This window comes from Micromys minutus, assembly GCF_963924665.1.
Source record: "Micromys minutus genome assembly, chromosome: X".
Taxonomy (NCBI): domain Eukaryota; kingdom Metazoa; phylum Chordata; class Mammalia; order Rodentia; family Muridae; genus Micromys; species Micromys minutus.
Genome location: NC_137970.1, coordinates 50,611,530 through 50,624,356, shown reverse-complemented (window position 1 = coordinate 50,624,356; position 12,827 = coordinate 50,611,530). Strand labels below are relative to the sequence as shown.

The 12,827-nt window shown below is 40.3% G+C and overlaps 1 pseudogene across 1 annotated transcript; it reads left to right on the top strand.

Moving 5' to 3' along the window:
- Positions 1-11,526: 11,526 nt before the first annotated feature.
- LOC308414590 (peptidyl-prolyl cis-trans isomerase D-like) lies at positions 11,527-12,595 on the top strand (annotated as a pseudogene). Its single transcript has one exon. The product of its transcript is annotated as a peptidyl-prolyl cis-trans isomerase D-like (transcript).
- Positions 12,596-12,827: the final 232 nt, after the last annotated feature.

Here is a 12,827-nt window from a genome sequence, read left to right as displayed (position 1 = left end):
ACCATCAAATACTTAAATGGCAAATTGTAAAAATAAAAAAGAGTATATACATCCACCTAAATCCCCACATACTATGCCATATTTCTCTATGCTAACTTTTTTTTTTTCACTTTAAAGGATGCTTCTTCTGCTACCCCAGAGGACTTTGACCTAATGGAGACATAACCTAAGATATATGTTAAATAGAAAAATTTAGAAATTAATCAATGCAAAGGTCCCATTGTTATACTAACATTGAGGCGAGGTTATGTTTATGTCTTTCCAGAAAATAAAACATCTGAAGGTAGACAACAAATCCATCAAGAGGAGATGCCCCAAGAGGAAGAATAAACTGATGACTTGGAGAGACATCTACACTAATTCATCAAGCTGAGACATTGGGAAAACAACAAAGATACAATACCATTGAGTCAAAAATGATGCTGTTATGTTTACTGATTCTATTACATGTTAATTCTCATCTTGTCAATGCAGAATCTAATGTGTTTTGTCAGGGGGATAAAAGGCATACCTGAAATAGGAGACAGTATGATGCTGCCATACTAAGGCTTGTTTTTATCTTTTGTCTTGGCAAAAAGGTGGTATACAAATATTTAGTTACCGATGAGTGATGTTTTGGTTGGCTTAATCTAATTCATTAATTCAAATGCAATAATATGGATTTTAGCATAAATAGCACTTTTTGGAATGCTCTGATGGTGGAAATTATAGCTATATGAAGATTAAAAAAAATACCCCAGGATTCAATTCAAGATATGGCTGCTGGTACCTGCAGAACCTCAGAACAGTTCTGAGGTTCTTCTCAGATATCCTGTTGGTTCTGAAAGGAGATGCAGTAGTGGAGAGGAGTCTTTAGAGACTGTATTATATCTGCAACAATAAAAAGGCAGGTTTTATGAGAAAATGCTTTTTTTAAAAATGGTCTTATTAAATTGGAAGGAATGATGACAGAACAGAACCACCACAGAAACTGACAAAATCAGAGATGGGGCAGTGATGGGTATGGAAGCAGTATGGGAGCTCGGCTGCAGTAGACAAAGGAACATGCCATTGCTATAGGGTCAATCCTCTGCTCATAGAATACCAGGAGGCTTGAGCCAGCAATCCCCACTACATCCCTTGCTAGGAGTGAGGAGAGCATTCACAAATACTGGGCTATCACTGCGACTCTTCTCAGATATCCTGTTGTTGCTTAGAGTCAGTGTGATTTTGTGGCTAGACAGGGCATTTGTGGGTAGGATCATTGTGAAGCTTCAGAAGCCTTAACCAGACCAATGACTTATTACAAGATACAAATTTGCATATAAAGCTGTTTGGGAAAAATATATTGTGTGGCACACTGCAGTTTGCAATTCCATGTCAACGAACAAATTGTGATAGAGAGGTGGGAAAGGTGATGGAATGGGATGATGTGAGCAAGGTGGAAAGAGGACAGGTGTGGAAGCAAGGATGAGAATAGCATGTTGTTACTGAGTAGGGCCAGCTTGCTGTTTAGCAGTCTGGAGCTTATGCACGTTCTGACCCCAAACATACTTCCAAGTCACTTGATGGCCTTGACTGAGAAATGACTGGCAAGATGTCCAAAATGGAGACAGGTTTGTTTTCTGGATTGGGCCTCCTTGAAAGACCTCGATGGGAGGTGCTGCTACCTGGGGTCATGTTGGTGTCTGTGGGCTATGATAATGCTTGTAATTCATGCTGCTACTGAAAGCCATATTGGTTTTCTTGGCCAATGGCATGGCTTGCGGCAATGCTGATGTTGTGGGATGTGCATGCTGAGTTCTGTGGTCCATTTGGCCACCAGAATCCATATGGAGGCCCATGATTAGTGTTGTTACTGGATGGTATGGGCAAGGAAGCTTCTTTTGCAGTGGTATTTATTACTACAGGTTCATAGTCGAGAATGAAGGACAGTGAAGGCTTCTGTCACAACCTGACCCCTCCCCCCAAAAGAAAGAAACAGTCTAGACTGGAAGCCACTGAAGAGAGACCTGAAAACTTGTGATAAGGATGCTCTTCACAGTTGATGGCTTCTGGTGGGAGGGTAGAAAAGGAATCAGTTATCTTTAAGGGGATGGCCACTGACAGTTTTACCATGCTCCAATGATTATATGAGCAACATAAATTGGACTTGGTGCATTTTTTTCTTTTAGAGGGGAGGGCACAAAGAGAGGTGGGTGGACTTGGGAGGAATGAGAAGCAAGTATGACTGAGGAGAACTGCGTGAAATTCCCAAATAATCAATAAAAATGTGTTTATAAAAAGGAATACTGGATGTATTGCTTTCTAAAGTTAATATTGTTGTACCAAGAATAGTGTATCTGTTGCAATGGTTTAGACTAGCTGTATTTGGAACATGGAAGTCAACAAGAACAATATCCTTATACCAGAGATCTGTCTATTACCATGCTCCTAAAAAATAAATCTATATGGCATAGGAGTTGCTAAAATACACTATGTACAAAGAACAGGAACAAAATAGAATCTACCCACACCTATATTCATAGGACTTCCCCTAATATACCTGTCTGTCAATGATTTTTTCCTATCACATAGTTTATGATTTAAATATACTTATATCCCTATTTATTGTAATTCCACTTTTAATTATACCCTTCTTTCTGGTAAACAACTGCCTTAAGGGCAAAGTGTGTGTGTGTATGTGTGTGTGCGTGTGTGTGTGTGTGTGTGTGTGTGTGTGTGTGTGTGTATGTGTGTGCGTGTGTGTATACATGCTTATACTGCCCTTCATGTAGGTTATAAAGGTTTAGGCAAGATAGATCATATTGCACCCATTTTTTTCAATAGGTCTTTGCAAATTATCAGTAGAATTAAGAGATCTCTCCCCCAAAATGTAATTATTCTTTGCATCTACTGTGTCCTGTAATGGCTGCAGTCACAATGACTCTTTTATTGCTTATCCCAGCAATGGCTACTGGAATACAAAGAGAGATCTCAATGATGGCCTGTATGATACTACTAATATTACAGAAAAGATATTAGCAAAACTCAACCAAGAGATGGATGAATTGGACCATAGTTTACAAAATAGAGCTACTATATATTATTTGTTGTTCAAGTATAATCTTGGTTCTCAACAATTTCCTGGCATGTGTTGCTTTAGTGTCTCATACCATTGTGTAGGTCCCCTGCCCCCATCAGTTGTTATGCACCCATGGTCAGTCTCAGGATGTGGAGGAGCTGGGGAGCCAGGTCTCAAGTGGCTGTGAGTACAAAAGGTACAAACAACCCAGGAGACTGTTTCAGAGGACAGCTTATTTATTGAAATAGAGGGGCTAGCTTATATAGCTAGAGTAGGGGAGAGGGAAGGGAAAGGACAAGGGAGGATGTGTTGCAATGGTGGCAGGAACCTTCTAAGCCTATCACCTAGATTAGCAGACTGCATGTCATGTGATTTCTGAGAAGCCAGTTCTCTGGTGGGGAAACAGAAGCTTAACTGGATTTGTCATAATGGAAATTTCCTTCCCAAAGAAAGTGATGAGTTAGGGATGAGTTGCATCTTGTTTATTGCTATTCTGAATCCACTTTTCTTACATCAGGGACCAGTAAGTTTTTGAGGTTCTATAGTAAAGATTTTTTTAATCTCCACAGGCCAAGATATTATTCATTTAATGATAAATATGAATTCCCTTTTCTAAATATGTTTTCAGGGCAGCAGCAATAGTTTCTTGACATATGGTGGGTTGTTGGTCATCCCTTGGGGTATTATTCGTTATCTATGTCAGAAATATGACCCACAGTTGTAAATTTGGGAGGTTAAAGAAGTGAAACATTGACAATCTTTGTGATGGGGCATAGGGGGTAGAGAAAAACAAGCTTGATTATCTCTGGGCAATACTAGTGTATTGGCCAGGATTGTGAAGACAAGGGGGGAGGTCCCTATGGGTGGAATCCTAAGATCCACATGGTCTTGTTGATAGCCTGTAGGTCTTCTAATAGCAGCTACCACCCCCCCCCCCAACAGGTTACTTTTTAAAAAGCAAAGATGGAAGTATTCCATGGGCTATGATGGGGAGGGCATGTTGGAGTTGTAGCTTTTCTTTAATGAGCTAAGAGTTTTCAATTTCTCCCTGAGCAAAGGCCACTATTCAATTCAGACTAGTTCCTCTGAGACCCAGTTGAGGTAAGGAGTATTGTATCTAACAGTGGGTCTTAGCATAGGGAATGGTGTTTGTCATAGTTCTCTATCTGGAGGTTTTCACTTTCCATTTTACTGGTGAGAACTGCATCTAGGGATTCTGAGATATTGCTCTACAACAGGTTGGAGGCAATGTTGACAATAAAAGGTCCAATAAGGCCAACAGCACAATCTGGAGTCTCCTATTTGAAGGCCCTTTTGTGGTACATACCCGGGAAGAGCCCTCTATGCCCATTAGTTGTAGCTTAGAGTTTATTTCCCAATGCTGTGGGACTTCAAATCACTTAAAAATAGTTCTGTTTGTTCCAGAGTCAATTAGGCATTTAAATGGTTTCCCCTAAATTTTAATATTGAGTTTGAGGTGTGAGCATTTCAAAATGTTAGTGACCCACAAGATTTTCTGGATTTTCCCTCTTATTGGAAGGGCTGAGGGTTATCCCTTTTGGAATTTAAAGGCTTGAGGGGCTTATTGTCTTTATTATATATAGAACAATAATCCTTTTCCAAATTAAATACTTTTATAGCATCAGGGACATATGGTAGTTTTAGGAGGGGCATCTTCCAGACCCTTAGATAAGCTGGAGTTAGGATATTCATTCTTGTTGTGTTCCTCCTTTCCACATTTAAACCATTTCCCTTTGTTTTAAGGGCCAGCATGAAGGCCTAGGCAAAGGAAGTGACATTGTGGGAAGTTGTCCCAGTGTCTTGAGTGACTACTATCCATTTATCATAATGTTCATTTCTCAAACCTTGACATGCCAGCTGGTGTTCCAAGGTCATGCCTTCCAAAATTGTGCTCTTAAGGAAGATTTCTCTAGGCATAGGATCCAGAATTTTGCATTCTAGGCTCTTTTTTTTTTCTAAGAACAAAATCAGAAGGGTATTCCTTGGGGTTTTGCTGGAGGCAGAAAATCAAGGACTTGCTGTCTTGGGATGTGTGTGTTTGGGAGCAGGTGGTATGTAAACCCAGTTCCTAATGGCACAAGAATGTACTTGATCAAAATACCCCAAAGATTAGGTAGCCTGTTGTGTTCCTATAGAAAAGTTACCTTGGCCTAAAACTCATCAAAACCCCAAGGGATATTTTGTTGGTTTAGATTTTGATTTTTCCTGATCTGTTGGAGGCATTCATCCCTATATAAAGCCTCCCATTGAAGGAACAGGGGTATAGTCAAGGAGGACCCACAGATGCCATGCCACTCCTGTGTTGTATTAATGGCAACATGGAGGCTCAGAGGAATGGATTTGTCCCAAGGAGCATGAATACCATCTTCTAATACCACTTGTCTAAGCTTTTTTAACTCATTGGCCGGGTAGGGATAGGAGTCTAGGGGATAAGAGCAAGTGGGTTGAACATTAACAGGAAAAGCCAAAGTGTTATTTCCATTGTGGGCAATTTTGAAGGCATTTATAATTTCACATGATTGTGATAGTTTGTAGTAGAGCAGAAGGTGCAGAGACTTCAGGAGTTTTGTGAGTGTCCTTAGTGAATAAGGCTGTAGGGGCATAAGATAGCAGTGAGGGGGATGTGGGTGTGAGGGGTGATGTGCTATTTTCTGTCTAATACATTCCATGGCTTGTTTAAAGACAGCAGTGTCGCCCCAGAGTGGTCTTTAGGGCATTTCTCAACAGTCATCACTAAGATAAGAGGTTTGGATTTGTCCTTAATTTCCTTCTGGGAGGGATGACATATTACTGAATAGCCACAATAATGGGGAGGAAGGAGAGGGGTATGTCCCTTTTTGGACTTTCTGCCTTTGTGTAAGGTAAAACACCCAGGTCCAGACCTCAGTATCATAGGGGCTGGTGGAGATCACCCAAGGCATTAACTGAAAGACCTCCTCCCAGAAGGAAATTGCTTTCTTCTCACAGAGTTTGAGCTCTTAGAGCTTGAGAAGGAACTGAAGGCCCCTAACTTGGGACTATTGGTGGGAAGCACAATTACCCATGACAGAAATGGGTGGACATGCTCTGTAAATGGGGGACCATTCCCAGGACTACAAGAGTTCCAGGAGAGTCTACTGAGACTAGGTGCAAGCCTGCCCACAAATTCAAGAGAACTGGGTGAATGCCCTAGTGCTTTTACCTGGTTGTTGCATTAGTGGGTTCTTCCAAAGAGATTTAGAAAGGCATTTTTTTTGCTGAGGCCTGAAGCACCATCAGGGTCAGACCAGAGTATAAGGGCCTCCAGTCAATGTCAGGGAGCAGCCCTGACCAAACGCTGTCAGTTGTCTTTTTGTGATAGTTGTTTCCTTGTGATAGCTCAAATAGAAAGTAAAGGAGGAATGAAGAATCAGCTGGTCTTCAGGTCAGGATGCCTAGGTAAGACACCAATGTCCCTTGGCAAGGAGTATTCACCACCTCTATGTGTCCTATAGGGTCCCTGTTCAAGCACTATATGTGGGTTCCCTGCTCCCAATTGTTCATTGTAACCCAGCAGTCTCAGGAAGCAGAGGACTCTGCTGCGGAGCAGGGTCTTATGCAGCAGTGAGTATGGGTTTAAAAATGACCCAAGAGGCTGTTTTGGGTGACAGCTTGTTTACTGAAATAAAGAAGATAACTTATACACCTCGAGTTAGGGGAGAGGGGGTGAAAAAAGGACAAGGGAGGAAGTGCTGAAGGTGGGGCAGGGAACTTCAGTGTATATCAGATAAATTAGCAGACTACCAGTCACATGATTTCTGAGTGGTCAGTTCTCTGGAGAGGAGGGGAAACAGATGATTGACTGGCTTTATAATAATGTGGCCTGTGGAGTTGAGTAGACCCAAGCCTGATTAGGGTAGGGAGTGGCCCCATTCATGCAGTGTTCTCTGAAAGATGCCCTAGGTATGGGCAGCCCTGTACCATCTCTCATTTGGCTTGGGAACTATGATGGTTATCCCTAGTTGTTAACTTGACTACATCTGAAATGAACTACAATCCAGAAATGGGGGGGCATACCTGTGATCCAGATCTTGGGGCTGGAAGACACAGGCTTCTGACCTGTATCTTGACATGGAGGCCTTGAGGCATAGTGGCCATGAAAAGCTTAGGACCAGGCAAGGTGGTACACACCTTTAATCCTAAGAGATGGAGGCAAACAGATCTCTGAGTTCTGAGGCCAGCCTAGGGTAAAGCAAGCTCCAAATCTGCTTCAAAGTAAGAAATGTATAACTTGTTTTCTTTCCAAAAAGCTGGCAATGGAGGTAGCTAATCACCTAGGTGACTGCTGTGCTATCTGTAGAGCCAGGCTGTATCTGGTTCCCCTGAGTTCCCCCTGAATAGGATCAGAGGTGGCTAATGGGCTAGATGGCCTCTGCTCTATCTCTTAACCAAGCACTGTCCCTAGGTTCCCACAAACAAGATCAAATAACCTCTTCTGTGAGATTTGTGTGATGAAGACCACACCATGTCCTCCCCTATGCCCTTAAGATAATATATGTAGCCAATGTATAGAACCCATCTCCATGGATGAAGTACCATGTACTTTGAGAAGAAAATTGATGTAATTATGCTTCATTGCACATATAGAATTGTGACACATCAGGGAACATTTTTCAAATTGTACTGCACTTAAATACGCCTACAATAAACTACTTGGTGTCAGATATTCGAAGTTTGAACCAACACCAGATACCAAATCGTGTTGAACCATACTTCCTTCTTCCCTCACATAGATCATTACTCTGCTAGCCCTTGTATTTAGACAGACCCCCAAATATTGCAATGTGCATATAAATAGCCCAAGGCATATCATGTAGGACAGTTCTAAGCATTTAGTATTGTTAAATATTATTAGAATGAGCACACTCACGTGTTGGATTTTTAATTCTATTTCCTCATAGGTTACTCTTTTCAGAAGCAGAGGCTATATGCTTCTTATATGTAAGTGATTCTAACAGTATTTCATAATGAATAAACATGAATTATTAATATTGTCCTCCTCCATAGACCATGATATATTCCCACATTCTGCACCCTAATCTTCTCAAACAACTAGATATATAATAAATCAGCTTTCACCCGCTTTAATTTTCTCCTTATGTTTTCTACAAACTATGGAGTAATTTTCCAAGGTATAGTGTATCCTTTTTTTCATTATTTTTTAGTGGCATAGAGCATGCATGAGGCAGGCGCGCGCGCGCACACACACACACACACACACACACACACACACACACACACACACACACACACCATAGAGGGAGGATGTGGGAGGGCTGGAAGCTTAACAGAGGAAAGGATGATGGTGATTAGAAGAGATTTGGTACAGAATTGGAGATGATGAAAGCTAGAATGAAGGACCAAATCTTATGGAGGGAACTTTGTTACCTAATTTATACTCCTTAGACACCTTGCTATGAAATTTATTGACAATGGGAAATTTTCTGAAACTTTTCCGGGAATTGGTAAGAGAACTCATGGAAGTACAAATCAGATTCCTTAAAAGTCTTGCTTAAGGCTGAGGAAAAATACTTAACAGAAACTCCCATAGGTCCAACTCTCTGTAATGATAAATCTGGGACTAGATCCAATGTACCATGTCCTAGATATTCAGATTCTCCTCTGACGGTTTCTACATAAGGAAAAAACTGAGGCATTGAGAGGTTTGGTTAAATATAAGAAAATATGTCCTCAAAGACTATTTTTTACATGTAAGAGGCTTATTCTTACATTCAGTGAGAACCACCAAGACAAATAAATTACACAGGGACATTTTGGGGTCTAACGACTTTTTCATTTAATATCCTCACAAATTTGTGCAGCTTGTAGGAAGTTGAGGTGCAAGTTGGTAACTGTTTTGTTGTGGTTACTGCATATTGCCTTAGAAGACTAAACTGGAATAACAATCCCCCCTGCCCAAATTCTCAGCATTCATGCAACTGGCAAACATTTGACTTTAGGTCTAAATATAAAACATCTATTTAAACTTTTATGAGTCTGTTTTTGCTTGCCCATGCCTAGGTCCTCTGCCTTTCTTCTGATATTCATAAAGGGTCTTCTCTCCATCTTATCAACTTGGATCACATCTTATTATTGCACAGCATAGATTATGTGCTCCATCTAACTAATGGATTACCTGGATGGACACATGGTAGAATGTTTATGTAATAAGCCTGGAGTTCTTCCTTATGGAGAAAGATTACTGTAAGGTACAATGTTTTCCTCATGCCCATCACCCAACTATTGTATCACCTTTCTGAAATCCAATTAAAATGTATGTGAAATAATTTATAGATCACTACTAAGAATACTGAAAAGTCCCCACCTGCAAGACACCTCTTACTACACAAGCTGCATCTTTTTGTGTTAAATTATTCTCAGACTCAACACCATAAAGGCATAGACCAACCAGATGCATTTTTTCATTCTCTTGTTCACAATCCTTCAACCATGAGATGAACTAGTAGATATTACTATTAAGCATACAGTGGCCACTAACTATGTTTCTTCCCCATTTATTCTAGCCCCAAATACATTTTCCTACCATCTATGAGCCTTCCAGATTATGATATTCACCTCTCAAATCACATTATCAACCCACTTACCAGATATTAATTATCTTATTTCATTCAACCATTACTATTAGTACAAGGCAATTTGCTTGTCTTCCTTGCTATCATGATGCCAAAGCTCATGCTCCTGAGCCTTACCAATTTCTGTGAACTTTATACTGAGTTTTCACTTTTCTCCTCAGATACTTGTTTATGAACCTTTTCTTATTAATCTCTGTTGTGTGTGTTGTGTGCAGGGGCATGACTGGACAGTAGCTTCTTGTCAGAGTTCAATTCAAGATGCCATGAAATAATTATAACAGTAGAGGCAGTATCGCCTAAGAAATAACCAGAAGATTCAGCATTCGGAAATATCTGGGACTTGGTTTTAAGAGCGATTGGAAAGGGTATATCTCATACCCCACTCCTGTGCATTTTTTGACATATACCCTCAGAGATAGGAGGTAAAATGTTACAGGAAGTAAGACTTAGATAAGAGAGTGAGGGATAATGAACAAAGGTGATTGAGAATGTGGATTTCTGCCTGGGAAGAGCTTTCCGTCTTCCTGGAGACACAAGAAACCCATTCCTCTACAAACACAAGAAGTAAGAGCATATTCTGGCTCCTATTCATTTCTGATCTTGGTAGGAAATCCTCCAGTGCCAACACTCATAGGGAACGAAATCCTACATTCCACTCTCTTATCTGGCCTGGCTCCATGCAAATATGGCACTTCTGTAATGTAATAGAAAAGACCTTATACACAGAAGAGCCAAATATGATCATTTATCTTCTTCCTGAACTACTGCTGTACACAAAAAACTAAAGGGTGGTTGTTTCACAAAGGAAATGTATATATCTGATATTCAACAACTCTCAATGTACTTCCACTCCAGGTTCTACAACAGAGCTGGCAGGGGGCAGGGAATAAACAGAGTAATGGGGAAATATAATCACACTACAGCCAGCTACATGTCTTAGAATACAGAGACTGCAACACCCAACCTAACGTCCTCAACTTTCTTTCAAAATCCAGGCTGAATATCACTTAGCATTGCAGCCCAACTTAATTTTTGTTTACACAGATTTCTACAGCTCTGGTTTTGACATACAGGCTTGAGAAGCCCTATTTGTTTCCTGACTAGCATCCCAGCCAGATGTGGTCCTGAAATATGACTCTACATCTGTTTCAATTCAAGATAAGAATGTGCAGCTAGTCTTGTGGGTGATTTGTTCCTCCTCCAGGCAGTCAGAGCTGGAGAGTATCTTCTTGTGGACTCCAGGCCAGGAATACATAACTCAAAGTGTATTGCAAATATTCTGCCACCAGAGGCAGTGTTGATTAACAAGAGAAAGCGTTATTTCAGGACGTAGCTGGTGTGGGGTTTTAACTGTAAGAGAGAATAGAAAGAAGATTTCAAATAAATTTATTTTTCATATGAAATGCTTCCTTTCCCGCTTTCATTTTCTGAGTCGCTCACACATCCATCCTCAACATTTCAAAGGCTTATCAGTCCAACTTTCTAACTGTAAATGTGTTATGAGGAGTTGGCAAAGGAATATAGAGAAGAAAAAGTGGGCAGATGCTCTTTTATACACATTTTAAATTCAAATTTGCAGTTAGTTTAGCTAAATTATTGTAATATGTAGTTGTATAAAATACTAGAGCTATCCTATGGACCCTTTACTCACTATTCCACTATAGAAACAACATAGAAAATTACAGTAGATAATCCCAACCAGGATATAAATACTCATATACAAAGTTGTACAATATTCCTAACACTGCACAGATTCTCCCTGATGCTTTGTAAAATAACCCTACCTTGAGAGTTCGAGTCCCTCTTGTGCACGAGGCACTCGTGTCACACTTTCCAGCACCCACAGAGAAGATGTCCCACCCATCCCCAGCAGCCAAGACTTCCAATTCCAAGAACCTGCAAGTCTTCTTTGACGTGGACATCGGCGGGGAGCGAATTGGATGAATTGTTTTAGAATTGTTTGCAGATATTGTTCCTAAAACTGCAGAAAAATTTCATGCATTGTGTACAGGAGAAAAAGGCACTGGATCCACAACTGGGAAACCTCTCCATTTTAAAGGATGTCATTTTCACAGAATTATTAAGAAATTTATGATTCGGGGTAGAGACTTCTCAAATCAGAATGGGACAAGTGGAGAAAGTATTTATGGTGAAAAATTTGAAGATGAGAATTTTTATTATAAGCATGACAGAGAAGGTTTGCTGAGCATGGCAAATGCAGGCCCCAATACAAATGACTCTCAGTTCTTTATCACAACAGTTCCAACTCCTCATTTGGATGGGAAACATGTGGTATTTGGTAAAGTAATGAAAGGACTAGGTGTGGCAAGGATGCTTGAGAATGTAGAGGTGAATGTGGAAAACCTGCGGAACTGTGTTATTGCAGAAAGAAGAGGACTGGAGAATGTTCCCCGAAGATGGCTCTGGTGACAGTCATCCAGATTTCCCTGAGGATGCAGATAGAGATCTAAAAGATGTAGATAAAATTTTACTAATATCTGAAGACTTAAAAAACTTTGGAAATACCTTTTTCAAGTCTCAGAACTGAAAGATGGTTATTAAAAATATGCAAAGGTTTTAAGGTACATGCATAGTTTAAAGGCAGTAATTGAGAAAGCAGGTATATCCAGACTGCAACCTGTAGCCTTAAGTCGTGTGCTAAATATTGGTGCTTGTAAACTGAAGATGTCAAATTTGCAGGGGGCAATTGACAGTTGCTTGGAGGCTCTTGAGATGGGCCCTTCAAATTCGAAAGCACTGTACCGAAAAGCACAAGGATGGCAAGGACTAAAAGAATGTGATCAAGCACTGGCTGATCTTAAGAAGGAGCAGGAGATAGCCCCAGGAGATAAAGCCATCCAGGCAGAATTGCTTAAAGTCAAACAAAGAGAAGGCAGTGTATGCAAAAATGTTTGCTTAATAAGGATAAAACTTTCCTTAACTGTTATACATTGATTATGTATTGGACAATGTATATCACTGTCTACATGATCCCATATGTGTTTGCCTTCATCTTTGTCATTGTTTACATAGCAGTGCTGACATAGGTTCCTTCTTAAATACAGTGTTACAAAATACAGTGAATCTCAAATAATAATAATAACCCTACCTCTTTCCGCCTGCTCTCACCTCCTCTTTATGCCTTGGAAACT